This window comes from Gobius niger (genome assembly GCF_951799975.1).
Source record: "Gobius niger genome assembly, chromosome: 20".
NCBI classification, from domain to species: domain Eukaryota; kingdom Metazoa; phylum Chordata; class Actinopteri; order Gobiiformes; family Gobiidae; genus Gobius; species Gobius niger.
In genome coordinates this window covers 14,209,966-14,225,559 of record NC_136871.1, presented here as the reverse complement: position 1 = coordinate 14,225,559, position 15,594 = coordinate 14,209,966, and the positions used below count along the sequence as shown (strand labels likewise).

General features: G+C 39.7%; 1 protein-coding gene across 10 annotated transcripts in view; it reads right to left on the bottom strand.

The window, feature by feature from the left end:
• The window catches only part of foxp1b (forkhead box P1b), a 169,980-nt gene that overhangs the window by 154,181 nt on the left and 205 nt on the right, over nucleotides 1-15,594 (bottom strand). For 7 of the 10 annotated variants that reach the window (XM_079578555.1, XM_079578564.1, XM_079578562.1 and 4 more), the window contains exon 2: nucleotides 10,013-10,091. The gene's annotated coding sequence lies outside the window, so the exon portion shown is untranslated. Of the gene's footprint in view, nucleotides 1-9,840; nucleotides 9,859-10,012; nucleotides 10,092-15,339; nucleotides 15,415-15,594 lie in introns of those variants that run through there. The other 3 variants (XM_079578560.1, XM_079578559.1, XM_079578561.1) reach the window with 2 other exon arrangements.

The following is a 15,594-nucleotide window of genomic DNA, read 5'->3' as shown; positions in this document are numbered from 1 at the left end:
AGGCAGCAAAGCAATTGTGGTTTTCTGGCCAGAGACACCAGGGGGAGATGGAAGACCCCCCAATCATCCCATAAACACTTGTATTACCCCCAGAGGGACTATGAAAAGGATGGCGAGACACTGCAGGTGAATAGGACTTTTTTTTTTTACATTCATTCATTTATCAATTTGAAACTGTTGCTGTACGTAGATTACTGGTATAAATGTGAGAAAAAAATATATTGCACGTTTTCTGTCATTGTATGTTTTTATGCCTAAAAATGACCAAAATGTGAAAAACGGATTGAGCCAGATTAAAATGTATGGTTTTATTTTATTGATGAATGAGTTACCAAGACTTCTTCAGAGGGGATTTTGGATATCTTGTTTAGCTTTAAAATAAGCTATTTTCTAAGTAAGTAAGTAAGTAAGTAAGTAATGTTTATTTATATAGCACCTTTCACAGACAAAAGTCATAAAGTGCTTCACAAAAGTACAAAATAGAAATACAAAGTACATTTACATTTACAGTCACAAAAAAAGTGGAAAAATCTATAAAAATTCAATTTTCTTATTTTTTGTCATTCAAACACCCAATAAATCAGGCTAGGAATTAGATATTAAAAAATCTTAAAAAGTCTTTAGGGGCTACTGACATTGTCGCCACAATGAGAGAAAAATGCATTTTGAGAAAAAGGCCCATGAAATTATGTTTTCCTCTATAAATCTATGAAAACAGGTAAACATTAAATCAGTGCAATATTTAAACATGTTGAAGATGTGAAGATTAGGTATATTTTTTTTGTTTCAGGTGAAAGCTTATATGTTCAAAAACCAATTTGGTCCAAAACCTGAAAACTTAAAAAAAAAATAGTTTTGCCTGTAGTGTCTTATGAGTTCGTTCTTCTTTAAGTAACAACATTCACTTAAAAAAAACAAACCACATTTATCAAGATTGCCTGTTTGAGCTGTGACTACTTCTGTCCGTTATTATTTACTAAAAAGAGATAAAGCAAAATACGGACCCTACCAAAAAGTTCAAAACTTTACAAACCTAGTTGAAAGACGCTTTATCTGTGGTCAGCCCTCCCCTCCTCAGCAGAGTCCAGTGTTGCGGGAGCGCATGGAGCGGCACCACTTACAGCCATTGGTTCTGTACTGGATCAATGGCCTGGCCCATTAAGTCGCACAATTCCCAATTCCTGCTCCCGGAGACCACCCCTCGCTGACCCATGCTACCGGCGACAATTACAACAGAGTGGTCTTCCAGGGCCGACCCGGACGCCCACTTGACCCGCGAGTGTAAAGACGCACAGGAGATCCACATGATTTAAACTCCTCCCCAAGACGTGCTGACAAGGTTAGAGGGTCAGCGCAGACATTAACAGGTCAGTGTGCGGCCCACTTGGGAACAATTACTCCCAGTCACAGCTAAGTGGACACTTGATTGAACACGACGCAGGCAGGACACACTTCCCACAGATAACAATCCCCAGAGCCATTTAGGATAAAAAGCCCTTGTGATGCAGCCTTTATGGGCAAAATTCATCTTCCTTTTCCCTTTTAAAAGAATGTGAGAGTGTGATCGAGAGCCATTCTCAGGGAAAGATGAGTCTCTCAAAGCATTACCATTTTCTCGCAATACTAATAGCTGCTTATGACACAGAAACAATTACAAGGTGACTTGGAGAAAAAGCCGAACAACAGGACAAGACGTTATTTTTCATCAGGGGAAAATGTCTTGCAAACAGCCACAACAGATACATCGCCATGTTCGAATCTAATTAACTCCTTTTTTCTCTTCAACCTTTAACCCACTGGCTGTTTGACCCCATTCCCGCTACAATGACTAAAAGTTCGCCTCAAACATCTGGCGTCTCATATGAGCGAACAGCTAACCCTCCCGGATTTACTTTGTCACAACTCGACAACAAATGTTTCATCATAGAGTGTGGGAGTAAACTCACTGAGCACACATTGTATCTGTGGATCATTGTTTTGTACACAAAGTGGGCTTATCAATACTGGGACACTGTGCGCAGATTTGCATAAGCTGTGTTGTGTGTGTGTGTTGTGGTGTTTACAGGAAAATCAGTTTCTGAGTTGTTCTGGGTGGACAGTTGCTAGTGACATTTCTCCAAGAAAGCCAAATGCAGCTGCAAGAGAAAAGAGAGGATTTTTACCCCCCCACCCTAGCCGAGCGTATTTTCTCCAGTTCGGCTTTACCCAAATGTAAAAGCTTCTTGACAGGAGCTTACAGCCTATAGGCCAGAGTAATGCCTCATTTGAAAGCTAAGATCTACAGTACAAAACTGATGGTGACTTATTTGTGGCGTTGTCACTGCATTTTTGTCATGTTTTTGAACACTTTTCTATTCTGTTATTGTTGCTTGTTTTTGTCACTCTTCTGTTGTTTTTTCACTGTTGTTTTGTGTTGTGTTTTTGTCACTTTTGTGTGGCCTTTTTGTTGCTTTTTCATCACTATTTAGTCATGTTTTTGTCGATAATAAAGAAAAGAATTGTCTTATTTTGGCTTTTCCGGCCCATTTTCGTATCTATTTTTATGTTTTTTTCCAAGTAGCTTTTGGATTTGGCTAAAGAGAAAATGTCCATGGATCAGGTGGGAGTTAAGAGGTTAAACAACATTTGCACAGTGAAAGAGTTTCAAGTGATATACATGATTCAGGCCTCTGCCAAGGCATTGCCACCCACTATCACACAAATGTATTGATTTACCTCAACATGGAGACTGAACGTCAGAGAAAAACATTCAAATGAGCCTCTAAGTGAGCAAATAATGTAGATTCGTTCTTTATTGTGACTGGATTCGGAAATTTTGACAACACAATTCAGAACATGAAATGCATCTCCTAATAAGTAAACAACCAAAATGCTTAGAGAAAGTTTAAGACTCCATAATAGTCAAAACACGTTGGTGATCTTGTATTAAAACTATGAAAGTCCCTTATCTCCTGTTCACCCACCATGTCTGATGAGCACCTGTTTTTGGAAAGTCTACAACCTCACCTGTTGCAGTATCAGTGAAGTACTGTGCTTGTTCATACCGTGTTTGTGTGTACCCTTGTGATTCACTCATGTAAAAATATGGCCACTGTGCAACAGGCCCCGTCGATGACCCATTGTTTGCTGTAGCTGTCTCCCTCATTCCCCTGGACAATAGCGTAACCAGGTCGGCATCCAGTGAACACCATCTGGGTACCACTTATTTAAAGCTGGCATGTGCCCTGTGGCAAAAAGCCTGGCTATGACAAGCGGAGAATAAATTGCATGTGTAATATTGTTACCATGACCAAATCATTTTGAAGGAGCCTTGTTTCAGTGCGCAGATAAATCAGCTATTGACATGTTTAACAGGCACATTTATTGCCAAGACTGTGACCAGTCCTCAACACAGTTACACCAAACAAGTGTCACAGTGGCTCCAAAGGCATAAACAGGCAATAAACGCATTGTAATTATAATGCCAACTCTTTAATTACGTTTGTCATTTGGGGATGGTTGTGATCGCTAATTGTCAGCATGATGTGAAATGACTGGGAAACAAGAAAAAGATCACGCCCCAGGCCCAATGAGCACCATATTCCCCATTCTGAAAGCAGGTTAGGAGAAGAAAATTCAGTTGGCAGGACTCCAAGTAGGAACCGCCATAACAGGCTTAATCAAAGGGACAAACTTAATGCTTATCACTTACTGGAATAAAGTGACAAAGTTGAAAAGGTGCAAAAAATCGCTCAGGTGAGCAGCCCTAACAATATTTGTGTTTTTGCACCAGTGAAGTATTTATACATACTTATATAAATCATCCATATAAGTATTTATGGAAGATTTTTAACACTAAAAAAACACTGAAGTACAGATACATATATGTAACTCTATAGTTATAGCATTAGTTATAAAAAAAAAAAGTTGTTTGCTATCCGTTCATGCAGTATAACCCATTGTGGCCACCTATATATACTGTCCAAAGTTTCAGTATTTGCCTACACTGTACTCTATGATGCAGTGAATGCAATGGCATCACTGAGTAAATTATTTACAGTACTTGTGTCGTGCTGTAGGTTTGCAACCACATAAATCTCCAGCCTTTCAGCGAGAAAAGGCAAACTATGAGCAACTGTCTCTACATTTGGTGACATTTTGCAGAGAACTCTATATACTCCCAAATGGCATCTTTCCATTTATTGAAAAGGCTATACATTAGGTCTGATAGCAGCATTATACTACAGTCAATAAAGGTGAAGCAACTCCAACATAAATTTAATGGTTGCATAACGTCATACTTTATCTCAACGGTTTCAGTAAAAATGGATATGGCCACAGCTACCAGTTTACTTAAATGATCCTCACCTTTTTCATCCCTGTGACTAAATCAGGTTCAACTGAACACGTCACTGTGCCCTGGACACTATTGATAAAAGATCAGAGTCACTGTGAGAGGGAGGGAAAGAGTAGAAAGGATACAGAATTTTCCTCTGCCATCCATCTCACATTCTAATGTGGCTATTATGCTCTAAAAAGAGACCGCTCATCTATTCATTTTATGGGGCATTTGCAAAAAGATGACACTGCAAGAGGGCTGGTCAGAGTGATTAAAATTCTCTGAATTAGCCCCTCAATCAGAGCACACACTGCGTGTGTGAAGTACACAGAAATGCACTCAAAGCTGAGGCCAGCTCTGCTCTGTGTATGGCGGAAAAAGATTGATTTACTCATCTCTCAGTACGAGACATTTGTGTGAGGAACTGATTGCCCATCACATTAAAAGCAATGATCATAATACACAACATGAAAAGGCTTTTAGAAAAATATATAACTCCCAACAAATGATCATTCAAATCAGGTATAATCATAACCTTTTACAACATGTGTGCTGCATTGACTGCAAAGTGTCATCGACTGTAAACAGTCAATGGTTAACAGAAGCTGAGCACAGCGACAACAACCTGCACAGCTAAAGACTCTTTATGACACCAGCTTCACTTACATAACAGTAACAGCTGGTCAATGTTTACCACTTTGGCACGCATGCAAACCTTTTCTACGTCTCCACAGCAGATGGACACATTGTGCTCATAGTAAATAGACAAATTGTAAATATTGCACTTGTAGGTTTATATTAGGTCATCAGATCAATATCTGTCTGTACGCATAAAGCTGTTTTTAGGCAATTCTTGGGTAAATTGAATTGGATTTTGGTATGCAGTCTAATGCTGTTCTTTGTTTTTACACTCTCTGCTTACATTTAGGCGACAGTGGCTTCACAGTGTAAAATCTCATGACCTAAAGGTTTCCAGTTGAATCCCCAAGTGTATGCTGTTGATGTGTCCACGGGCAAGACACACTTCGCCATGGTGTGGATGTGGTGTGTTGCGTGAGCAAATGGGTGGTGGTCAGAGATGCTTTTGGTGCAGATTGGTAGCCATAGCTTAGGCCCAAGAGCAGTAAGGCCAGAGTGTTGTAAGACAAAATAACATAAATACTAGGATTTCAGCTAAACCATGATGCTGTTGAATCATAAAAACAACAGTGACAAAGTATATCTAGACACCATATGTGGGTGGATCGCCTTACTATCTGCTTCAACACATAATTCCAGCCTGTGTTAATCTATTGACTCAAACGATCAACAAAAAATAAGTCCTGTGAAAATAATCATCTCTAAGCGAGTGGTTTGGGAGTGGCACGAGTCGGCAGAAAAACAAACTCCCTCCAAGGAGCGCTCGGCCAAATGCAAGTCACGGCCCATGCCGAGTCGACAAACAACAACAAGGATCTTCTGGGAACGCCAGTTATCAGACGCAAACACAGAGGTGAAACTTTCAATGAACTGAACTCTGTGGTGAGAATAAAACAAATCTTCTCCAAAGGTGAACGAAGTAACTCAACTAAAGTCACAACAATGACTCATGTATGCAATTGTGGGAAAGTACAACTACCAAATAAATGCAACACCACTGTTGTACACACTATCCAAGACTTCTAGATAAATCTTGGACAAGGATATTGTAATAACTTTATTTCACATTTGAAGTATTTCAGAAGGATTTTTGATCTGGCTTGTGTGCCATCATGTTTCTCCAAACTATTTTGGGGCCAGACTATATATTATTCATCTGTCTTTTTTTCTCTCTCTTACAACACTACTACAGGTAAACTTTAACACTTTGAATATCATGGCCCAACAACACACTAACAATAATAGAGAAACCATTATCTGTTTTATGGCACATTGAAGAAGACCTTTATTTCTTTATGGGGGTTTTTCTTGTGAAAAATACATTTAAAAATATTCTTTACAGTGAGTGGGCTTGCCTCTCTTCAGACCTTCCCCATAAGGAAGCGGGACATCAACAGGCTGTCTGCGAAGAGATGCTTTGACTACAGGTGGCCAAACATGAGGTTTAAAAACATTAGGATCTCTATAAAACTATTGATTTTGATAACCCACTGCAATTAGCATTGTCTGTGTCTAGGTGTCCTAGTTGCTTCTGCGACATAGCAACATACAACCTGGAACATTCCTCGTAAAATTACTTTTCTCTTTAAAATTTGTCCAAAATGCAACTGCACATCAGTAACAAGGCATCTTTGCTTTCCACCTCTGTCAGCAACAAACAAAGTCAAATCCTCTCTCCCCAGCCTCCAAGCCTTTAGTCTCAGGTCAAGTGAATCATCAGGCGTCGACAAATAGCTCAGCAAACCGCACTGAGATGACTTCACTGTGGCAGGAGCTTTCGAGCACTGCCTTAATATCCAGGGGACTCTGAATGAAGAGGTAATGAATCTCAGTTAACAAGGCCATTATAGGCGACAGAGCTACATCATCGGAAGGGACCCGAGATCCACTAACCTTTTACGAACAGCTCGGGGACACAGCTGAAAAAAAGACAAATAAAAAGGTTGTTGCCCGTGGCTTCACACACAACAAAATAACAGTCTCAATTAGCTCTTTTCTGATGCTACAAATGTTACACTAACCTGCGTTCTTTCATCTGTGCTTCGACTCGAGCGGCGCGTTGCATCCTGGGTAATTACGGCTTTCCAATTACCAACCGGCTGGTAAATATATATCAACTAAACAAGCAGCAACCCGTCAATTAGGAGCACACTTTTATAACGGGGGGCTTCAAATGGTGTTTTTATGTACAGACCGAAGGAAAACACGCCGTTCGACTTCAAAGTGAACTTGTAACCATTAAGTGCATTTAAGAGAGGGTACAATAATTGAACAGCCTGTTTGGGCAATTACTATGCACCTTTAATTAAAAGCATTTTAATTGGCGACAGGGAAAACAGTCAACAAGGGAGAAGGACCTTAAAATTATGTTCTTAAAGGCATGGTCGAGTGTTTTCCAGCAGCAATTATATCAGATTGAATTGGGGAATATTAATATACAATTACCTACAGCAGCTTGTTATCCAAAGTGTTCCAGTTTGGGGAGAAGCAGCAAAACCAAACCAAAATGGAAGGGATTTTATTTTGTCCAACAATTGACAAAAAAAAACCCACAACTGTCAGCTTCCAAGAAACGATTATGATGTTAAGAGGAAGTTTAAAGGATGTTTATTAAAAAAAAAACGAGTTGAGTCAGTGAAAACCAAAGTCAAACAGCACCAGAATATCAAGATTGTTTGAAAACGCTCTGGTTCAGTTTCTGGATCTCCGCTTACGACATGCTCTTGGGCGTGTGACTGCTGTTACTTTTTTTTTTTTTTTCCAGTTTTGCTAATGCTTCGATCTACTTCTCCAGTGATTATGCCAAACTGCCTGGAATCATACACAACCACATAATCTCGCAGCCAAATAATGGACGTTTACTCTGAAAGGCTGGCTTGCTGTAAAATCATAGTGAAAGGACAGACTTTTTGGATTTAAAGGCAGAGAGTCTGTCAACAGAATTTGCATTGCCGCACTCCTCTCCTACCATTACTGTCTCCTGTCTCCGGTGCTCGAGCCCCGGCTTCGGAGTGCTCTGATGGCTTATCACAGAGCGAGCGGCGAGGGCTAAGCCAGAGAGATGCGCTGAAAAGACGTGATCAAAGCGCACAAACTCTCCGCCCAACAACCACGATGGGAGAACAGACCTCTGCATGTTATGGTTCTTATTAGGTCGAGGTGAGTCAAGAGCTGTCTATCCTCAATGAAGGCATCCAAAACACAGTAAAATCCTGATTACTACTCTTTAACTGTGAGAGAACATTGCAGAGAAATCACAACAGCAAGAAAAGTTCTTACATACATTAAGGGATGAATAATGAGTATGCTTACAGGACGTTTTAGACAAGAGTGTAAAGAGAGGAATCTTTCTCTATGAGACATGGCAGCAGTTAGTCCATGAAGATTACAAAGAATCAAGTGAAAAAATATGGATGAAGGCAGTGATCCAGGGTAGGGATGCACCTATCCGTAAAAAAGTACGATATCGGGTATCGGCTGCAAATATCCGATACTGAACCGATGCCAGGTTTGGCTCTCAACGCCTTAAAAACTTTTACCACCTAAATCTAAGTGGGCATGCTGTTTATCATTGTAAAGCTAAGAACCAGGAGAATCCAATCGATGGGGTTCCTTTTTTCCCCAAATGTGTTTTTAACGCCGCGCAAAATTCTGCGGTTAGCAATAGCATGCTAAAGCTGGCGGGAGCATGCTAATGCCAATCAAGGCTGGGTCATAAACTATGATAGAAATACCTAAAGCAGCCTAATGAATAAAATAAAATAACCACTGCTGAAGCTAAGTGTTTGTATTTTCGTTTAAAGGGGCTAGATGCAAGTTAGTCATTTGATGCTCACCACTGCCGCCTCAGGTCTTATGCGTAACTGCAGCTTCTATATTAAGCTCACACATGACGGCACCTCGGACCCGAATTAACACCTTTTTGAGTGCAGGATTTAGAGGCAGTCGTGGTGAACAGGTCTGGGCTCATTCTACACATTAGGAAATTGCTGGAACATGTAGGGGGATGAAAATACTTAGTTTTAACATTATTAAACTCTGTATAGTCCCTTTAAGAAATAACGGATCTAACATATTTGTAATGATCAGATCACTTCATGTGGGTTGTTTATATGAACGTAACCCAAGGATACTTACTGTAGAAAAGTCTTGCCTGTTAAATGTTCATCCAAGAGTTTATCAATAGATATAATTGATAACATGACAACAAAATATGACATTATTGATCTTACAATGGAGAAGAGTCAATAAAATTTTCTACTCAGCCACTTTTAAGAAAGTCTCTTGGTATCGGTAAATATCGGATATCGGTAGATACTCAAACCCCAGTATCGGTATATCTGTAGCAAAAAAGCTGGATCGGTGCATCTCTAATCCAGGGTTGACCTGAACCTGCCCAAAGGAACCTCAGAAAACGTGGACGTGTACAACGCTGTAATTTCCAAAGTATTAGAGTCCCTGCGCTCCTCTGATGACCCACTTCTTTTCTCTCTGTCTCTCTCACACACACACACACACACACACACACACACACACACACACACACACACACACACACACACACACACACACACACACACACACACACACACACACACACACACACAGAAAGAAAAAAAACGGCACTGCTAAAACTTGACATTTTTTTTCACCCACCAAAAAATTCAAGTCCAGCCCAATTTTGCAATAATCTAGTCAACACTAAACATGTTATTTTTCCCCGATTACCTTGCACAAGAGTTTATTCAAATGCATTGCAAAACTTGACTAACAGAAAAGCCCCATCTCTTTTAAACGGTATCTATTCACAGGCCTGGAGAGAATAAGGTATAGTTTTAACTCATATCACCATGAATTTGCTCGTGCCACACTTTTTAATTTACCAAACTATCTAATGTCCCTCTGGCACACATTCACTGATGATCACACACAAACAAAACCAGCTCAAAGATATCCTGTTCAATAACAGAGGACGCAGAGCAGCACGTTCGTGACCTTGTTGGAGGAACAACTCCAGAGCAGCAGCCTAAACACAGAGACTCGCAACTGACTTACAGCTCTGTCGTAATCAGCTTTCACTTGTGGCTGTCGAGTCTTCCCACCGCTGCGAACATCACTTCCTCCTCATGATGCCCTGAAAGAAGATAGGACAAGCACTGTCATGAATATCCTTACCATACTGCTAGGGCTCTGAAGCTTAATGAAGCTACTTTCTAAACCATCACATACTGTATATGTATGTATGTATGTATGTATGTATGTATGTATGTATGTATAAGGGAAATTGCCAACCAACAAATTAATCTATGTAAAATAACCAGGGGTGACAAAAAAAGACAAGTTGAGTTTTAACGAATGAAAGCTTCTGAACTCTAATCCGAGTGTTTCCAACGTAATGTTACCACTTAGTTGTGTTTTATGATACGTACTACTGCACTTTGGTCAACTGTGTTGTTTTTAAAGTTCATTATAAATAAAGATGGATTGGATTGGATGTTAGTTGATGATAAACACTATCTCTTCTAGGATACTGTAAGTGTAAACCATTTAATACCATACAAGTGGCTCTGAAAGTTGGTAAGGAGCTTCATCTAAAATCTTAAAAGGTTGGACAATTATAATGATAGAGAAGCACTTTAAACAAGTGTTTTTTCCATCTTTGTCTAAGAAAATTGGGGCTTTTAAGACAAACGTGCTAAAGGTCCAATATTATCATCCATTCAATTTATTTTTTTGCAATTGTACAAATTTGAACTGGTCATTTTATGTTTCATAAATTAAAAGCCCAAGTCAATTCCAGTGCCATGAGTTCATAATACCTTTGTGTAACATTGTCTTTGACTCTTTTCATAGTATTGAGATGGAGCGGTTTGGGGGTGTTTCTGAGGCCCCCTCTACGGTGAGGTCTGGACCGGTATGTCTGGGACCAGTTTAAAGGAGGGGTTACATGCAGAGTCACACATTGCTTGACTGATTTAATACGCACAAAAGCAGAACTAAACAGATTTGTACAATCGTACCTGTTTTGGCAATTACCAGTGATACTCTGTGAGAATGGTGAGTAGTTGAGCTAAAATGGCATATTAGCAACAGTTGTTTCCAGCTAGACACTCGCTTTGAGAATAGAAAGCACCTAACACTAGGGCATGGTGAGCTGAGAAAATGTAGTACAATGGAGCAGAGTTGAATTAATACAACAAGTTAGCAATAAACAGGAAGTAGTTTCCCACAGCTGTAGAAATACCGTCGTCCCACAACGCGACAGTCCTGTCGGTCAATCCCAAAGGGGTCTTGAGTGATTTATTCTGGCCTCCACAAAAATGAACTACTGACCCATGGTGTTCATTATTGAAAGACTCCTTTAAGCTGTGGTAATCAATTTATTTTCTTCAAGTAGAGAAAACTTGCGCTGTTGATGTGTGTCATAGATATAATATACAAGAGATTGATGATTATCCATTCAGCCCCATTGTAATGATTCCGAGTGGTCTGTGAAATTAACATGGCTGCTCAATCTCCTCCTACGAAGCTTACGAACGCTTCCACTTTTTAAAAAATCCCAGAGTCACGTCATAGCAATTTTTGGAAAAAATAAAACTCTTTGGAGCCAGGCTTTTAAGCAGTGCTAGGGAAGGTCAAAGTGCACTGTTTACCAAGTTTCTTTTGGAGTCGCCCCTGGCCACCATGGGACGCTGCTACAGCAATGTCAGCTCTCCACCACGAGGACCAAAGAGAAGCACGTTCCGCACCAATTGATGTGTGTCTAAATAAATACAAAGCATTTTCCTTCATCATGAACCAGGAAGTCAGAGGCTAGATTAGCATAATGCTAGCATTGGCGGTCCACCTGGTTCACATCTCTACTGTCTTGCTATGAACTCCAGCTGAGATGGGCTTCTAATTAACTTAAGTGAAGAGTCGCGATGTGCGGGAGGGTTTGTGATATAAACGCCACAGTTGAGAGATTTTACTCAACTACCTACGACTTTCTCTGACGTAATTCAGGTTGTGCAGTTTTAAAAAACAAGTCACTGGAGCATATATAATGTGCTTTAACACATTCATATCCATTAGTATATGAGCAGAAAACAGAAACAGAAAAATTTAGACAAATATTGCCATTGACAGTTCACCGGTCGAACCCCTGCTCTCGAGTCTGAATCTGGTTCTAAGGACAGATGACACTGTGACTTTGTAAGTTTTCATTCACGGGGGTTCACCTTTGGCATGCTCCAAGTCAAAACTTCTGCACACAGGACTTTAGTGCTGGTACTGCTGTCTCTTTAGAGTTAGTAGCTTTCATTCATGTACCAGTAGTAATGAGAGCCCTCGATTCATATTCCTTTGTGCCAGAAGAATCAAACACGCAGTATTTAGAAAATTCCCTTTTATTCAACTGTCACTGGCTGATTTGTGAAAAAAGAAAAAAATCTGTGTGGGTTTAAGGAAGCCTTATATAACAATTCAAAGGCTGGATAAAAAAAAAAAAACAGAATCCTTCAGACTTTTAGACTGAGACTTTCCAAATAAACAGCTATGATCTCAAAGGGGATTTTGAGGTTAGTTAGTTAGTTAATTTATTGAAACTGGGACAATGTGCAAAACCATTAGTCTTTACAAAAGAGGAGATTAGTTGTACCAGATTTAGCTAAGTAGCTTTTTTCTATCTGCAGTCACTGGACAGGTGAATATACAGAAGGTGGGCCAATAAAATGTGTATGTTCATCTCTCTCGTTTTATTTGCAAATAAAATGATTTAGTACATTTTTATTTTTTTATTTTGTAATTTGTAAATTAAAGTATTCAAATATCAAATAAGTAAAGTGAGGCAAGGCATGTTTATTTATACCGCACATTTCATACACAAAACTATGTTTTAATCAAAAGTAAAAACTACAGCAAAAAGTTATAATGATGGTGTACTTCCGAAAGCAGACTATATAATACTATTATAATCTTTTACCAACAAGGCAATGATGAATTTAACTTAAACAATCTTGTGCAGTTTTCAGTACCTTCATTTCAAAAGAAAGAAAAACTAATGAATTGAAGTGAAACTGGAGGATTTTTCTCGGTCAAAAAGAACCTTCCTCATCACTACAACAATGTTGTCCCATGGTCTGAGGTAAGGGGTGCAGGACAAAATTGCAATATTTGGCAACTGTCTTGAATAACCTGAATATTGCGATATGATGCGAATATTATTGCAATAATTGAATAAACCATTTCAACACAATTCATCCAATTACAATTAAATAAAAAATGTTATCTATAGCAATATCAGTGATGGCAATGTACTGTTTTTTTTTTTTTCATCAAATTGTGACAAAGCAGAACTTACAAACAGGCTAAATCTGGAGCCAAACATGGCTAAAATAGAACTAAGTTTGGAAAATCTTAACTCACTCTTTTTTTAAGTGTATTTGTGTTAGACTGTGTTACGAGGGAATCTTAGTCAAAGGAAGGCTTCAGTAATATTGCAGTGTATTGTGGCTTCTTTCGATATGGATATTGTGTCTCTTAATATCGCAAAAACTATATATTGTGCAGCCCTAATCCGAGACATAAGAGCAAATCACTCAGGCGCCCCTTCCACTCTCACTGAACGCATGACTGACTTACTACTCTCTTAACCCTGCTACAGACTAGGCTGACACAATCAGAAAGACGATATGAAAGTATACATAGGGTACAGATTTCCATGTCAAGTATAGTACAGGCAAATTTTAACACCACATGTCGACAATGGGCCTGCACTTTTCTTTTTAACGGTTTCGGGACGACAGCATCAGGTGCATCCAAGTTTATATTTTGGCTAATTTGGTTTATCTACTACGTAATGTAATTATCATGATTTGAATATAGATATTAAAATCTAAAACGTTGCAATTTTTTTGTGAAACCTCCGCTGTTGTAGCCAAATGATCAGAAGAAAATGATTATATAGGCTTCTTCCCGGTGTTATACCTCTTAAAGACATTACGTGTGTGAAAGTTGCAAAGAAAAGTTTCTATTTGGAATTTGAAAGCTTCTGAAAGCTGCCTGAGCTTTTGCAAAGGTCCATTTGTGCATAAGTGAGCACAGAGCGGCCAATGCTTGTTCAAATAATGTGTAGCTCATGACAACAGCCCAGCAGCAGCCTGTTTGATCTCCACTGTTTTCCTTAATCTGGGTTGTCAAGGTTCACTTGTTGGAGGCTGTTTACTTTACTTCTCCTACAAAAGTGTGTTTTTTTCTCTCTCTCTCTCCCTCTCTCTCTCTCAGACAATGACTAATCCAAAGAGCAAGAAGGAGGGAGCACTGCCAGCTATGGCTGTTAAAGCTGCAGTTTCCCTTTGATAAATTCACATGCTTTTTGTCTGTTGCCAGCTGTGCATTCACTGTAAAACTGTTAGTGTCATATTACATTGTTATATCTACACGTTTGGACTAGTGTAATACTTGTCATATGGGGCACAATTAAGTTTTTTTTGTTTTTTGTTTTTTTTTACTATTGCAATGTCACACGTGCAGCAATCTTACTTTTTACCAAATTGATTATAAGGTAGGCTATACTGCCAATTAACAGTCTGGAATACTTTGTAGAAAAAATAAACTAAACTAAAAAGTATCTAGCACTTTCCATCTGAAAATGTCAAAATCCTGGTTGAGAAAAAAAAAAAATCTTCTCAGGAATATTGTAAAAAGTTACATCCTTCTAGGGCCATGGGAGTTTATGGGGCAGTAAACTCTCCAGCCCTTCATCAACCACGAGAGTCGCCCTAAATATGTGTTCATACGCTATTTCCATTTGGTGAAACGTATCTCAAATTGATGGACTACAGAATTCTACACCGCGGGAATACATATATACATATATATTTATATATATTCAGGACCGCTCGGAGCATGGAGAGTGGCCAAGCAGGGCAGCCAACACGTGGGATAAAAAGACCTCCTAACTTTGCCATAGAAATCGCCGCGCTCCAACTTCAACTTTCCCCGCTTGAAACTTAAAAGCAAAAAAAAAACCTCCACTGCCCTGTGTGGACAACTAACACGCAACAAACAAAAACAACCTAGCTCGGGCTAATTTAACTTTTACATCAAACTCAGCGCATTTGAAGAGTGGCTTTGTTTTCCTTTTCTTTTTTTACCTATACGGACTCGCAGTCGGGAATGAACGCGTGGCGAGCGGTGGTACAAGAGCGTGCGTAAAGATCAGGTGTTGGGAGTCTTCGAGGCAGTTTGTAGTAAAGCGGTAATAAGATAAAAATAAAAAACAGTGCGTGTCCGTGCAGCAGAAGAGGAGGAAACAGCAGCAACAGCAGCAGCAGCAGCAGCAGCAGGTAGTAGCTCTATTTACGATGTAGCATAGCGTTTGTGATCATGCTGAAACTTACCGGATCAAGAACGCTCTAACTGCAGTTTTGAGAGCGACATGCGGACAGCGCGCACCGATGATGTAGCGACTAAAATTACGAGATAACTGCCCCTCGTGCGTGCGTGTGTGCGCGTGTGTGCGCGTGTGTGTGTGTGTGTGTGTGTGTGTGTGGGGGGGGGGGGGGGGGGGGGGGTACAAAAAAACGCGTGTGTGCGTCAACAATCACGGCCGTAAACACGCTATATTCCTCCGCTCGAGGGGTAGAGGAGGAGGG